Source organism: Lagopus leucura, unplaced genomic scaffold (assembly GCF_019238085.1).
Source record: "Lagopus leucura isolate 7727_CA_CO unplaced genomic scaffold, USGS_WTPT01 Super-Scaffold_100017, whole genome shotgun sequence".
In the NCBI taxonomy this organism is placed as follows: domain Eukaryota; kingdom Metazoa; phylum Chordata; class Aves; order Galliformes; family Phasianidae; genus Lagopus; species Lagopus leucura.
The window spans coordinates 10,578,816-10,595,094 of NW_024962271.1; the positions used below are offsets into that span (position 1 = coordinate 10,578,816).

At 38.9% G+C, this 16,279-nt stretch overlaps 1 long non-coding RNA gene across 1 annotated transcript; it reads right to left on the minus strand.

The window, feature by feature from the left end:
• Positions 1-792: 792 nt before the first annotated feature.
• LOC122183131 lies at positions 793-12,091 on the minus strand. The gene is made up of 3 exons (XR_006180107.1): positions 12,007-12,091; positions 4,984-5,128; positions 793-873 (listed from the first exon to the last, which is right to left on the minus strand). It is a non-coding gene; the product is annotated as an uncharacterized LOC122183131 (long non-coding RNA).
• Between the last annotated feature and the right edge of the window lie 4,188 nt (positions 12,092-16,279).

The following is a 16,279-nucleotide window of genomic DNA, read 5'->3' on the forward strand; positions in this document are numbered from 1 at the left end:
AAGTTGTCAGCAGCCCGCAGGCACCCTCAGACTACAGAGGGCTTCCTAAATGCAGGAATGGAGCATTAACCCATCACACACAGATGGAAAATAAGATAAGGACATAACAAATCAGGGCTAAAAATGGATAAGACACCAAATATCCCTCTTTTCAAGGTGAATTTCTCCTTCTACGGAAATGGACAACCGTCCATCATCTACCATTTTGCTTATGCTTGTTCAGTTGCAGAAAAATCTATCTAAAGAAGTGAAACACCACCTCCAATAAATGAGATAGCTGTTAAGTGAGAACACTAGATTCACAGAGGCTTCATGGCAAATGCCTTAGGACTGATCTGTTCAACCTGGAATGGAAAACAAATTTTTTTTTTCCTTCCCACAGGGCATAAGTCTTCCCTGTCTCTCTGTTGTGCTGGTGAAAGCAAATTTCACCAGAAACTGAATCCATTTACAAATATTTTGATAGATTGAGACAGCTGCTCAGGAAAAAAGAAAGATTAAACACATGCAGTTAAGATATAGTGTCACACAAACAGCTGTTGCAGAGACCCACAGCCTATGTGGAATTCATTTTATTTATGCCTTTTAAAGATTATGTGGGTTTTCCTGTAAAATAAAACAAAGTGAACACTATTTTTGTTGGTAATAAATTAAAGAAAAATCTCAGATAATTAATCCCCCAAAATGCACAGTCTTGACTTTTTTTTAACTTGTTTTGGCAGGAAGACAGACATGCAGAATGTACTAGCACTGCTCTTGTATATACTCACATCTCATTCTGTAGATCTGGTTGGCAAATCCTTCTGAGGCTCTCAGTTTCTGACTGGAACAGGTCATTATGTGTGCACCTCAATCCATCACTTCCAAAGCATCCTGTGAAGAAATTGCCATTAGAAGCCAGTGTAGCGAAACCAACTATCTTCTATCTAAAAGCATGACTTGCATTTTTGTACCACATCTCATTTTTTTTATTTGTAACATTACCTATCTATCTGTATAGTTGCTTTCTGTAGCAGCAGAGATTGTGCTGTATCTATTTTTACTGCACCAATTACTGCTATTTTAAGACTGTATAGAAATGTCTACAAATAAAGAATAGCTGAAAGTTCCTGGTGCTTTCCCTTGCAACTGTCATTAGAACCTCACAATTATAAAAGCCCATACCTATAGCAGTTATAATTGATTATGTTTCAAATTCTGGACACCTGAACAGTGCAGTACTCATAATGTTTCAAATACCAGAATCAGTCTACAAACAAAGGGCAACAGATTTCGGATGCAGCTGAAGTTGCACTGAGTTTTCAGTTGTGCTGAGTGACACTAACGGACAAATGGCTTCTCCATAAATGCCACCATTTACTATACCTCTCCTGTCCAGGCTCCATAGTGAGTAATCACTATCAGCACAAAACTGTGATGCTTTACTGCATATATACATTACATTTTCTTACCTTTACAGAACTTGAGGTACATATTTTGACACACAAATGCACATGATTCATCACTCAAAAAAAAAAAAAGTAAGTAAAGGAAAATAACTCTATTGTATGTATGTATCACTGAGAGTTCAATCTTCTTTTCATGTGATAAGGCCACAGCACACAGGGAAAAACAAGCTAGTTCAACAGGATCACAACTTAAACAGAAAATGCAGGGTGCTCAGATTACAAGAGTGAAGTAGCTGTGCATGGCCAGAGCTGCATTTCATGTGAGCAGCTCTGTGGGACACAACGGGTGAACAGGAAGGCTCCCTCAGAGCCCTTCACCTGTTGACATCTGCCTGGTGGCAGCTGGAAACGGGGCAGGACAAAGTAGGGTCCTGCAGTGCTGAACAGGCTGCTCGTCTTCAGACAGTCAGTACTACAGGATGTCTTTGCTGTTTTGAATGTAAGACGCCATGCAGCACCCAGCATGAGTGCATGAAGAATTTAGTGGCGAAGAATTTAGCCTAGCTTGAAGGCAAATCTCACAAGAGTAACAGAGCAAGAGTTTTTAAAAAGTAAGTTTTTTGCCCCCTGACAAAAATCTGATAATAAAAATAACCTATAAATGCCCTATTCAAATGTATAAGGAGTCTCTTAATGTCTGTTGTTCTCCAAGAGCTTTTCTTGTCAAATTCTACTTCGCAGCTAATGAAAAAAAATATCTCCAATGTTTCGTAATGACAGGACATAGCTAGTTTAATGCTGCTGAGGATTAAGGAGGCCTTGAACACAGCAACGTTTGTTGTTTGCCACATCAGAAAACAAATGCCAAACCACTTCATTCAGGGTCTTCTATTCATCAATCTCTTTAAAAAAAAAAAAAAAAAAAAAAAAAGGAGCAAAACATCAGGACTAGAAATAACACAGTGTGGAACAACATTCTCAGCACTAGCGCCAGCTCACTGGGGAGCTGCTGCTTGTGAAGCAGTGTTACCATCATGCACAGCTCAGGGACTATTTAGCCCATGTTTTCTTCTACTTTGAAAGTTAAGTGGAGAGTGGAGAGCAGCTAAGGTCATCTTTAAGAAATCTGTTCGTAGGGTTGGTCATTGACAGCTAGATTATCTCTTTGTATTATTTTTCTTTTGAAATTTTCTCATTTGATAACATAATGCACTTTGCATTTGCTGAGGTCAGTGGGAGTCTGAGCTCTGATTAAAAAGCTTTTTTTGCTTGGAGTCAAAAGACAAAAAGCACCTACAGTTTCACACGGGACTGTAGGAAAACATATCACAGCATGGACAAGAAAGAGGACAATTCCTAATTTTGTAGGCAGGACACTGCCACAGCATCAGCACTTACAGGGCTCTGGTGCATGGTGGGGATCAGACACGCTGAGAGCAGCTAGCCTGTGAGTTGCAAGCCACAGTTCACCATCCAGTCTCTTAAAGGGAAAATACTGTGACTTCCAGCCCTACTGAAACAGTTGCAAAATTATTTTTTAATAAAGACATTTTTTCTGAGCTGTAGAAATCATTTTGTATCACTTTCTTTAGAAATATTGTGTCTTTTACCACAGAAAATTCTAGAAAACTTTACATGAACTGACCGTTCATGACTACAGTTTTTTTGTTTCATTTTCCATCAATGTCTTTTCAGCTTTGTTGTGACAAATAGACAACTTGTGAAAGATCAATCAAATATACCCATATTGTTGTTATTTTGTCAGAATATACCTACAAAGACACAAATTACTTTTTCTGGAAAAAGAACATATTTGAGGGGCAGATCACAAGACAGAACCGCAATTGGAACAGTGATATTTTTATGAAATCCAAAGAAGCAAGGTGTGCTGTTGATTCTCATAAGTCTCACTGACTTCATTTGCAGAGCCCCCTCAACTCATGGGTCTCTTTATCCCCTTTGGAACCCTCCTTTGGAGTTTGGGCACAGCTGTTCCAGAACAAATGACTCCAAGCACCCTGAGACAACTAAGTGGTGGCAAACTTCCAAACACATACAGGATTTTTTAGAAGCACACAAATGGAGCCACTTTCCATTGCCCTAAACATAGCATAGCATTTCACATAAGGGCAAAGCAGACTGAAAACGAAATCAGGATTAGAACAATGATGTGTTAATGTTGTTATGTTCTTTGTATCAGTCTAAATGCTTTTAAGAGAAAAGCCTTCCCATAAACAAATACATTTTTTTCCAATCTATTGAATTGCGTGAGAAAAGAGAAAAATGGATGGCAAAAAATGGATTTGAAAAACATTATGACATTCCAGATATAAGCCATCTAATGAATATTTGAGAATCTCTACCTTTTACTAGAGACCCATGTTGTCAGCAAGCCTGAATAGTTGTCCTTAACCTTCTCCTTATCTGAAGAAACAAGCAAAGCGACCTCATTGAAAATTTCTTTCCATGCACTATTTTCATCTGCATCCTCCTAAACTCATCTCTCTCAACTGCAAAGAAACAAAGAAACTGAAGAGTTGCTTTAATGAGTGGGTGAAAAACAAAATGCAACCATTTTATCTATACAACGCACTAACAGCAATCACATGATAAAGACCTTTGTTTCTGTGAACACACAGAATTGCGTGGTGACAGAAGCCGTGTATTGCCAAAGCTGTGATGGCACTGACAGCCTTGTGAGGGGCACAAAAGCAGGAATGCTTTTCCTATGAGAGACCTTGACGGTACTGCTCAGGAGCCTACAGCTTTGAGTACCATGAGAAACAGCTTGCTGCTTTTCTGTGCAGCAAAAATATTCATGGCTACCAGCTGCTGCTTCAGCACTTGCCAAAGATATCAGCCTCACTTTTTAGGCAAGATGCTGGAAGTGCCACAGTAAACTGTTCAATTGACTTTCCGAGCTGATTTTGGCTGAATACATAAAAAACGTAACTATGTTTAAACAAGTCAGTTTTGATGCAGAATCATTGGCCTGGCTACATATCTGTTATTTCTCCTGTGTTTAGCACAACAGAGAAGGTTACACTTTAGGTAGTTCACTGTCTAAAACCCTTATGTGGCTTGATAATAGGATTGAGCTGAACTTTAATTGTTCAAGATATACTCATCCACTCATAGTAAACATTAAAGCTGATTTGAAGTAAATATTTGTAACGCTGAGAAAGCAAGTGTGGATAATTTCTCTTCAGCAATGGTGTTTTATTTGTGAATGGGAGTGAGCCATCTCCCCTGTGGACAGGCTGGGCCCTGCTCCTGCCTGGCTCCACGTGTGGTACTGCAAAGAACCCTTCCACTTTCCTGAACCATTCACATCACTGATGTAGTCCCCAAGGGGCTCTGGTACCACTGAATACAGATCCACACAGTTGTTGTGGTCTTTGATTTACGTACCTCCATATGTAAGTGCTTGGTTCAAAGAAGAATTTAGGAAGCCAAATAACAGATGACAAAATCAATGAGGAAGCTACACCAACATGCTGGTGTCTTCATATCTAACTACCTGAAACACAGATCTTAACTTTTTTTACTAGTTATTCTATCTTGCACGTTCATGCTGAGAAAAAATTACACTCACCGGCATCTGTGTTTAAAAGCAACTCTGCACATACAACTGTGACTCCAGAAGGGAAGCAGCAAGCACTTCTGATGTGGTAGAGAGAAATGGGCCCTCATGGTCCATTTCCATCTGCAGTTCTATTTGAGGTTCAGAATCCTTTGTCCTGCAGATAACCAAGAAAAGAGCAGCAAATGAGAAAGAAATTACATGTCACAACAAACAGGAAGATTCTGTCCTCAAAGTTCAGATTAGAATCCAACTTTGCGCAAAGTTAAGCGACATTCAGCTCTGGAGTATTCTTCAAGGACAAATCCAGGAAAGAGAGAATAAAAGATTTCATTCTGTGTGTCCACTGCATGAAAAATCTCTTCAACACACAATGTGAAAAGCTTTATATTTTAGAAATCTATCGACCAGGCCTAGTGAGCATTGAAGTTAACAGAAAGCCTCCCACAGGTTTTACTGGGCTTTGGTTTAAGTGATGTGTTTTAATTCTTTTTTTTTTTTTTTTCATATGATAGTAAATTACAGAAGTTCTCCTTGCTCTGTTCCCTTCTACACTGCAGGCATCATACACAGAAGCATTTCTCCATCTTCTTCAATGTTTGTGTTTAATGATGGCTCCATTAAACCCTCCTGGATGTTATTGCTCAGAAGGATTTATTGAATCATAGAATCACCAAGGATCATGGAAAAGATCGATCTTTAGCCCTGGTAGCATTTTAAAATACCATTTATGTAAAGGATTTATGCCAAATTGGTCTTATGTTTTGTGTGAGAAAGTAGGAGTAATAACAATAATAACCAGAGAGCAAAACTTATTTAAACACTAAGGCAGGCAGGTAATGCTACTCATAGTCAAGAGAAGTGAAAATATAATACTGAATCATCATCATCTCTCATATTATCATTTTCACAGTTAAAATTCAGAAACAAAAAAGCCATTTTTTTTTCTGACTTTATCACAACAGAAATTATAAACGCAAAGTGTGATATTTAATGTTTTTTATTCAAGTTTTAGTGAATATCAGAACCAATAAATATCGGCAGTGTGCAACAATCCAGCCCCAACCTTTTCAAACTTCTTTGTAATACCCTAGGGGCTAGGACTCTTAAATGTATGTAATCAAACACTTTAAAGGCCAAAACCCAAAGCTTTGGTGATTAAATACCCCCGTTATCCCTGGGAGAAGCATTCAACATATGCTTCCTCCATGGCATTATAGATTAATTTTATTTCATCACATCCGTAGCATGTTTTATTACTTCTAAGCAGCATTCCCTAATGTATACAATTATCAGACAGAGTCTCTGAAAATGAGAACTGATATTTGGTGGGAAGAGATGTCAGAAAGACCATTTACTGTTTTAAAATGCAGTAGATGGATGACCAGTGAACTTATCCATTCCAAAGCAATTTTCTTGCTTTACTACTGAAAGGTTTCATCCCCTTGGATAAGATGTTCACTGAAAGAAATGGAGGCAGTCCTTTATGATGATGCATTAGAAGAACTTTTTTTTTTTTTCTTTAAATATTTGGGCATTAGCAGTTTTCTAAATCAGAGAAAATCAAAGCTCTTCTCTCTGTCATGGTTTCTGGGAGGAGGCAGAGGCAATTCATTTGTTTTCTTGCTGTCAAAAACTTTAGTATGATTAAAACATAAAAACAAGCTTAGAGTAGTCCTAGAAAGCATGTCCACTCTCATTAGCATTAGAAACATTGTTCAGATTAAACATCTTTAAGAGTCCTTATGCAGCTCTTTCCAATCAGGCTTTCAGTGGTCTTTTGTCAGCATCATGGGACATGCTACTATTTCTATTCCATGCTCTGACCATTTTCAAAACCCTCCTGCCAAATCTCTGTTGCTTTAAATTCATCCCTATCCAACTGCTCAACCAAATGCTGTCTACTCTCTCCTGCTCCATCTCATCTGCCACTGTATCCACACTTCTTCCTCCTGCTTAGGGCTGTTGCCACAGCTGTTCATGCAGCCAAAGAGAAGCATCACTGAATTTTGCAAAAGAATGTGCAGCCCCTTGGTTTGTGAAGAGACCCTCCACATCATTTCTTTTCCACCACCTTCACTCTAGGCTTTTTAAATGGGAGGGGGGATCTGGGCAAGCATGCAGGCAGAAGCTTGAGCAAAGAAGCCCTTTCATGTAAATAAAACTTCTAGATGCTTGTTTATAAACTATATAAGCTAGTATAACTATATAAAGCAACTATAAATTGCTTTATGGTAAAGCAATTGTTGGATAGAATTTAGTGAAATTTTGAACAATGTTTTAGAAAACAGAAGCTAATTAACCCTGTGCCATGTGTAGTTGCAGTCTCAATATTAATGCTTTATTCACACACCATGGCAGCAGAAAGTAGTACATATATATATATATTTTTAAAAATTATCATATCAGGTGTTCTCATAAATCTGGATTATTAGGCTACCTAGTTAGCAGCACGGTTTATATCCCTTTAAAGTCTGAGCATCTGCTAGGTGCTTGTGGATTTATTCACAGGCTACCACAATGAGGCAGTAGTAAGTTGCGGTAAATGCACTATTTACAGCACAACTGATGCTGAAGTGCTAATTAGTGCTAATTTGACTTGGCCCATTTTGGACCTCTGGCAATAACAGCTCTTCGAAAGCAAGCAGATCTGGCATACCTAAGGAAAAATTCTCTCTATTTCTCTATCTGTTATGATATTTTTAATGCAAGATGCAAAGAAATTTAAAATGCCTGTTTTCCTAAAGTGTTAGCCAAGGACAGTTGCTACTGCAGATTTACTTCTAAAAGAAAACATTAAATGCATTTGTCTTAATTAGGATTATTAGAAGTGATTACAGTAAATGAAAGCAGAAGTAATTTAAAAGAATATGGAACAAAATCAAGAATTACATAAGGCTGCTACTTTGCTCTCAGTGACACCAAAATACTGCTAAATTCTTTTCACTGATATATTTGAAGTGAAGCAAACTTTTGAAGTTTTGATTTTAAATGTGCAGGTGTGAAGATTCAGGTACAGCAAACATGGTTGTTCACAAGCACCTGAGAGCAACAGAAAGGCAATGCACTTTAGAAAACTTTCACAGAACGCCCTCATATTGTCTACTTGTAATATTTCTAATCGTATACTGGCGTTAGAAGTCTTCTTGTGCAAAGTAACATTGCAGTACTTCTGAAAGTCCCCATTTAGCACCAAAAGAAAAAGGGTGATTTTAATTTGCAAAGCTCCCGTTGTGACTGTTAGTAGCACCGGGGCACTGCAACCCTCTCAGCAGCAGGGGGCTCTTGGAAGTGAGAAATTTGTTCACTGACTTCCCAGGAAAAACATTCTAAAGGTGCTCTCTGCAAAAGATTGTTAAGGGTGTTTGTCCCCGCACTGCAACCAAGGCACCTTCAGATCAGAGCTGGACAACATGCACTGGATCAGTTTCTGATTATCAAAAAAAATCATTTGCTTTGCACTACTTCAATGAGCAGAGCCATTCTGCATGCATCAGAGCTCATACATTTGTGTTTTAACCTGATAATTCAGAGAACTACTACTTTTAACAAGGGCTAAAGTTTTGCTTCAAGAACCTACATTTGCAACATAAAACAAGTTTACTGTGGAGATATCTGTGCCAAGAAAGATAAGTCTTAATGCCCTTTCTGCTTTTCCCCACCAGAGCTATTCTTTAGCAGGTAACATCTATTTCCAGCATTGCTGACACAAAACAGCACAGCTACTGAATAAGTGTGCAAACCACATATGCTGGCAAAGCTGAATGCAGCGTAGTTAGACAACTAGTTGTCAAAGATGATCAAGAATTATGGGCAGCTTAATTCAGACAAATCAAATACTGCTTTAAAAACGTCTCAACTGAAAACAGAAGTTTAGAACAGGCAGACATCATTCACAAAGAAAAAGAATTGGACATGGGGGATATTTTGTTAAAGGAATTTTAAAAGAGGCAATAAACTTAGTTAGGCATGAGAATGTTATTTTTCAAGTAGAAGCAGAGCAGAAACTCAGGCCCATCATGTGCAGCAATCCAGTTACATCTGTGACCAGAAGTTTTCATTAATTTTTGTTGCTGCTGTTTTTTGTATGTTTGTTGTTTTTTGTTATTCAAACTATGATCATAGTTTTAATGCATTTAGGGTAAAATTTAATACTCTGTTATTTATACTCTGTTATGTAATACTCTGTTATGCATGAACTGTTAAATCCTAGTTTGTTGAGGTGTTACATGCTACATCTCTTAGAGGATGAATTCCACTATGGTCAAGTATCACCCTTTGTTCACACAGTTCATATTGATTAGCCCTGAAAACTGGGTACTTTTAATACAGAAGAAAAAACATTTCTAGATGTAAAACCCTGTCAGTTTCAGATAGGAATTATTTACTTTTTTTTAAAGTCTCTGAATTCCTATTAAGTGCAGGTGGTTTTTTTTTTTTGTTGTTGCTGTTATTTCTGCAGAAGATTAAATATGCATAAGGATGTGTTTCACTCCTGTTGCAACTGTAAACCTGTGGCAGAAATTGTTTTCCATTGACATGTTCGAAGAGAATTTTGCTTCAGTAAGTATTAAAGAATTGGTTCTTAATAGGTCCACAACAGAATTAACTGAATAAAGATTTCTGATGCAAAACATACTCTCAAAATTTCCAGTAACAGGCTCATGCACTACCAAGGTTCCACTCGAAACAAAAGAGTTACTCTGTGCATTCCAGCAGCAAGGCAGCAGCAGCACAAGCTGGGGGCTAAGCATATTTACTTACACTGGGGAAAAAAAGATCTTAACAGAATAAAAATATTGTTAAATAATTTTAAGCTAAACATCTTGTGCTTGGATTTTTAAAGAGCTAAGAGTGTGTCAGATGGGGGATAATCCATCGTGATACAATTAAAGTGCAGCTTGAGGATGACCTGCCTCCACATCTCACCCACTAGAGCAACTTTTATTTTAAGCTGTCCCCTCTGTTTGCTTCTCAAATGCTTTTGAAGGAGGAAAGCCAAAAGTTCTTGACAGTGCTATTAAGGCAAGTAACGTGTGCTTTCTGCTCTCTTTCCCTCATACCAGTAGCCTGTCTCATCTCTGAAATATACTTTCACACAGAGACAAGCAGTTTTGGTGCTCTCTTCTCATGGAAGTACCTGCAACTGCACCCCCACAAATACAGCTATTTGATCTCCACAAAATGATGCACCAGGTCTGTCCACATTGTGAGGCTAACTGAAACAACACTGCTGTGTTAGCATAATCCTAAACCAGTTCTCCCATAACCAGTTGGGTGAGCATGCTATTAAGTATGTGGCAAGCTGACTGTGGCTACGTGGTTGTTGAAAGCTCAAACAAATCTTAGGCAGGTTTTACACAAAGCTAAATAGTTAGTCCATAGCTTTGGTAATTATAGAACATCCTAAGCTGAAAGAGACCCACAAGGATCATCAAATGCATAGGCCTAATTTACTAATACACATGAGAATATCTTAGTATGGTCATTATCTACAATATGAGATTACTTACTCAACAAGAAAAGACTAGTAGATTTTAACAAGAAGTTGGAATGTTCTTCCAAAGCAAAGAAGAGCTTGCACCATGGGTGCAGACAACACTGGTACCAGGTAGAAGGCTGTAGTTAAACTCCTGAGTTTTGATCCATTTCTCTGCTCTGACTCTCATTTCCTGTGTCTTTTTGGGGTGATGTCTCATACACTGTCCACTTCCTTCCTTCTTTCCTAGTTTGCTTACTCATATTAGTAGATCCACAAATCAGAAATGTTTTCTCTAACACCATTGTAGTCTCTTTTATCTAGAACCTGAAGATCACCTCAGATACACAGTGATATGGAGGAGCAGAGACTGTAATGGAAGTTGCTGACTGAACAAATAACAAAATGTCAAAAGTTGTAAACACAGTCTGTTAATGAAGAAAACTCCTCCCAAACAGTCATGTACACAGGAATGTATAAAATATCTTTCACGCCATTAGAAAAGTTCTCATTCAGATAACTTTGATGGAGGGGAGTGGGGAAGAAGATCTCCAGAAGCCCCTTACAATCTTAACTATACTGTGATTCTGTAACTGTCACAGTATCATACATACTTGTTAAGCTTAAATGGATCATTTCCCAGTCAGATCAGAGAATTTTCTTTTAGCTCCATGTGTAATTCTTTAAATAATTACACATGCAATAAATTAGTGAAAAATCAAAGAAACTGCCTGCACTTAGACTACCAGCTTAATTTGGCATGCTCTGCTGCACGCTTCTAAATGCTCAAAGTCTTTTCAGGCCCTGCTTAAACCAACAGCCTCCTCACTGTGCAAATAGTCTTTATAAAAAAAATAGCAAATTAAATTTGGCACTTAGTGAGGTGTGAAATTCTTAAGCTGTTTTTTTTTTTTTTTTTAAAAAAAAAAAAGAGAGAGAGAGAGAGAGAGAGAGAGTGGGGTCTGCCTCTGTCTTGCCTCCAGGAACATGTTTCTGTCTGGAAAGTGAAACTCACTAACAATCGTCAAGTTAGGTGGGAAACAAATGCTGTTATAAATTCCCCCTGCTCTCTGTAGAAGCCACAGTAAGTTTTTTAAAATGTTATTTTAAAATCCTCTCATTATGCGGCGTGCAGTGATTAAGCTGAGCTGTTTCTGCTTGTCGTCTTCCTTGAGCAGAGTCAGTTTTCTTGGGTGCTTCAGCTGACTTTCTCTTTTTATGGATAAACAGAAGGAAAGGGGTGGAAGTCTCATTCATAACATGGTAGCACAGTGTAACTTGGAAATATAAATGTGCAGAACTTGTTTTGTTCTGCTTAAAATAAAAAAAAAGGTGCAGTATAGAAACTGAAAAGATTAAAGCTTATTTGTCATCAAATCTAACAAAAATATTTAATATCGTGAACATTTAAACAACTTCATACATGAAGCAGGACCATTTTCAGGGCAGAAGTTTGTAGAGTGTTCTGAACTGCAATGATTAACATTTCAAATCTGTGTGAATCTCCCCAGAGCTAACAGAATCAGCTCTCTGTCTGTACAATGTTTTCTACTTACAGGAGATAAGGATCTGAGGACCAGACGTTGGTTGGCATGGCAATTTCTGAAGGAGCTTAACAGTGCAGTATCACTTAAATAATGAAGCACCCATCTGGAAGAAGATTGCTCAGGTTGGCTAAGTTTGTGCAAGGTCAGTTCAGCCTGAAAATTAAGGCAGAAGTTTACAGGGCAAGGAGCAGAACCAACTAATATATCTTGGGGACTGTTTTGCATGTACGAAGTCTTTCTTTTAAAATAATTTTCTATTTTGTAAATATAGAAGGGAGCACAGTTATTCCTGTCCTCAGACATGTTTTCTGAAACATTTCATTATTTAATGCACATCTATTCTAAAATACATATTTTTAAGAAAGGTAAGCACACTACAGTACAGTGCAAAGTAAAATGTATACGTATCTTTTTGCAGATCTGCTTTGCTACTGTGCTTTGCAGATTGTTGGCTAGTCTTAACAAAGAGAGAACAATCCCACAAAGCTAGAAAAATTAGTTAAGAATTAAGTTCAGAAAATATGTTTAGTGCTTTCAGTAATTTTCACAGAATGACAATAGCTGTTCAGTACAAACTCTGGTGTACATTAATCGTAATGTATATCATATATATTATGTAGCATAATGCATACCTTTATCATCTCGCTTTTCAGAAAATATGACAACCTTGATGGGAAGAAATTCAAGCTGAAATCTTATAATAAAAATAAAAGACATTTTTACAAACTCAGGCTAACACAGAAATGAGACAAACATACTGAACGACCGTTTTTATCTCAATATTCTATGTACTTAAATGACATTGGTGGTCTACACTTTGAAAAAGGAACAATAACTTTTCTCGTTCTAATAATTATACAGAATTGCCTTTCTTCTGCAGCTATCCACATCCCAGCTCAGAGCTTTAACTGCAGTAGTCTTTGCCTCTGAGTCTTTGGTGTTTAAAAAAGGCATTCAGACTCTCAAACACTTTTTGCAATTTAGCTTATTCTCTATTGTTTGAACATTTCCACTTCAACACCATTTTGTGCTGCTTTAGTGTTTTTTTTCCTACTCCTTTTGGCTATCATTGATTTTCCATTAATACTTCTCACAGAACATGAACCAGCTGTTATGTTTCACAAAGTGATTCAGAAAGGAGTGCTCACCCTCAGATGGATGCACATACAAACACTGAACTATCAGCAGGAGTACCACTCTCTCTCCCCCATTCTTTTCTCCTTCTAGTTTGTTCCTTTTTGAAGGGATACTGTTAAGTAGCTACCCGAGGGAAGGGGTCAGAAAACACCATCACAAGTTGGCTGTACTTAGATTCCCCCTCTGATGGTCCTCCATTGCCATACCAGCAGATATCAGAGCTTCATTGCTTAGCTCTTCTGAATGGTGCTGGCTCTTTGCACAGAGTGGCCTAGTGCCTTAGTCACCACAAATCATGCTGTCTAGCCTTGCTGTTCCTTGGCATCCATTCCCTAGGGCTTTTTCCTGGAGTGATTGAATATTCAGAGGAAAATCCTAACAGATACACAAGTGTACAGAGTAACTGGTACAGCGTACAGGTAAGTGTACACTGTAGAGGTATACTGTCATGGTTTTCTATATGTATTCCATATCATGACATCATGCACGGAACTGACGGAACTGAGACAGCTGCTAAGGGAGAACCATAGGAAAACTGCAGGAACGATAGTCCCCAGAATGCTGCAGTCTTTCTTAAGTGGTTTCCAGGAGTCACAGAATGGCCTGGGTGGAAAAGGACCATAGTGCTCATGTAGTTTCAACCCTCTTGCTATGTGCAGGGTCGCCAACCACTGGACCAGGCTGCCCAGAGCCACATCCAGCCTGGCCTTGAATGCCTCCAGGGATGGGGCGTCCACAACCTCCTTGGGCAACCTGTTCCAGTGCGTCACCACCCTCTGTGTGAAAAACTTCCTCCTAATATCTAACCTAAACATCTCCTGTCTCAGTTTAAAGCTATTCCCCCTTGTCCTGTCCACCCTCATAAACAGCTGTTCCCCCTCCTGTTTATACGCTCCCTTCAAGCACTGGAAGGACACAATGAGGTCTCCTTGGAGACTTCTCCTAGCTAAACAAGCCCAGTTCCCTCAACCTTTCCTCATAGGAGAGGTGCTCCAGCCCTCTGAAGGAGGGAGAGACAAAGTGAGTTAATGACAGAAGGATGCCCCTTTTTGGCTCCACCCACCAAGCCTTGCAGTACAAGTACACAGCAAATTAGGAGATATTTCCTTTCCCATTTCTTTGGTTTATTAATCTTGATTTCTTTTGTATTGTATTATATCACAATATTTTACCTTTTCTAGTAAATTATTTTATCTCAGTCAAGCTCGTCCTTCTCACTTCTCTGCCAGCTTCCCATGAGGGGAGGGCCAATCCTCCCATCACATGACAAAAGACTCTCAATCTACTACATACATACACATAAGTCTACACAGAAATCAGAAACAGGATAAATATTCGCCTTTCTTGGCTTCTCCTATTATTCTCATATTACTATCATATGAGAATAGTCAGCTTGTTTTAAGTCCAATATACTGAAATATGAAGATAACATCTGAATGTTTCATTAATGCTAAAGGTCTTTTTGATGAGCTACCTGGACACTTTTAAAAATATTCTTCATTTTAAGAGCTAGTAATTTTTTTTTTTAAAGATGAAAGCATATCTGATATGATAGTACAACTCCCCTACAGAGACGAGTAACACCCCACAACTCAAACATCATTTTCTGAATCACAATCTGGAAGTGTCTCATCACTGTGTGCTTGGTTGTTTATCTCAGAGTACGCACAGAGAACTATTCAAGGTGCTTTTTTTCCTGTGGGGCTCAAGAGCATCCTAATGTGGCTTACCACCAAATAGATGTTACTTATTCAACATGTTACCATGGAGAGGAGCCACTTCATGCTTTGCTCACGTTGCACTCCTTCTCTTGTTTTTCTACCTTGAAAGCAAGGACATTGTACTCTTCTATACGTGGAAATCATGAAGCACATTCACTTCAGCATCACTTCTGCTGCACTGTTCAGAGCAGCAAGCATCTACTGTCAGATCAGTTTGTACTGACATTTGTGTTCCTTCTTGCCTCTAACTTGGTCAGTCACTGAATAAAACCGTTATTCTGCTTTCTCAACAAACAACCTCTATCAGCAAGTTTATTGACTTATGTCTCTCCTCATAGCAAAGCAATAAATAACAGCTAGAAAATCACAGGAACAGGATGGTGCCCCTTTTGAAAAGAGGTGACACAATACATAGATTCAGGCATTCGCACAAAGGTCCACCAGCAATCCCACTCCTGAGCACTGGAAGCTCTGTGATGGCTTTGCAGCCCTGGGGTCTCCCCTCTTCCCAGAGGCAGCTGGGGACTAGAAACCTTAGGAGAGAGAAGATCACTTCAATGGGCATGGAAGCTGAGCTCCTAGCCTATCTACCTCAACTGCACTGTGGAAATAAGTTATTTCAGAGAGGGGTTCTGGGGATCTGAGAGCTTCAGGCGCTTACAAGTGGCCTTCAGTTCTCATTCAGACTCCAGGTGGCTGCCCTCACCTCACCTCATCCTGCCATACACTTTTGCTAATAGACATTGAGGTTCCCTGAGATGTATGTCTTAATACTCCAATTGAGCTGCCCAGGGCAGCTCACTACCCTAATTCTATTTCAAGCTACCATCAGTCTGCATCCCAGCAGGTAAATATTCAGGACTTTTATTCTAGCTGCTAGAATTCAAACTAATAATGGAAAGAGCCCAAAAGTACAAGAATCCATAGGCCCCAGGATCAATCATATAATGTCAATTTCCTAACACAGTTCCATCCCCACAGAACTGTAGGAATGACCATATTTTCTCAGTTTATCTTGCTTGAAAGATTAACTTCATTGTAGAGATGAATACCCTGTAAACGTAATTAGTTTGCAGACCTTGCACAGGCTTCTCCATAGAACAACCAGTGACCTGAAACTGAAAATTGAGGGGTTTTACATGTTCCTTACCTTCTAAGACTTCAAGAACACTACTTGGGCTGCCTTGTCCTTACCGTCCACATGAAAATCCCTAGGACAAGAACTCAGATCTGCTGTTACATGCTGGCAGCCACAGAGCAGACAAACTCCTCTTGTCTGCAGTGACACCAGAAAACTGCAGTAATGCCACGTGGATCCAGAAGTCATCTTAGCTTCCAGCAGACACCAAAGACATGGACCTCTTCTTGACACCTTTATCTTCTGTGCTTTGCCAGGCATCTCACTGCTCATTTGTTCTGCTGAG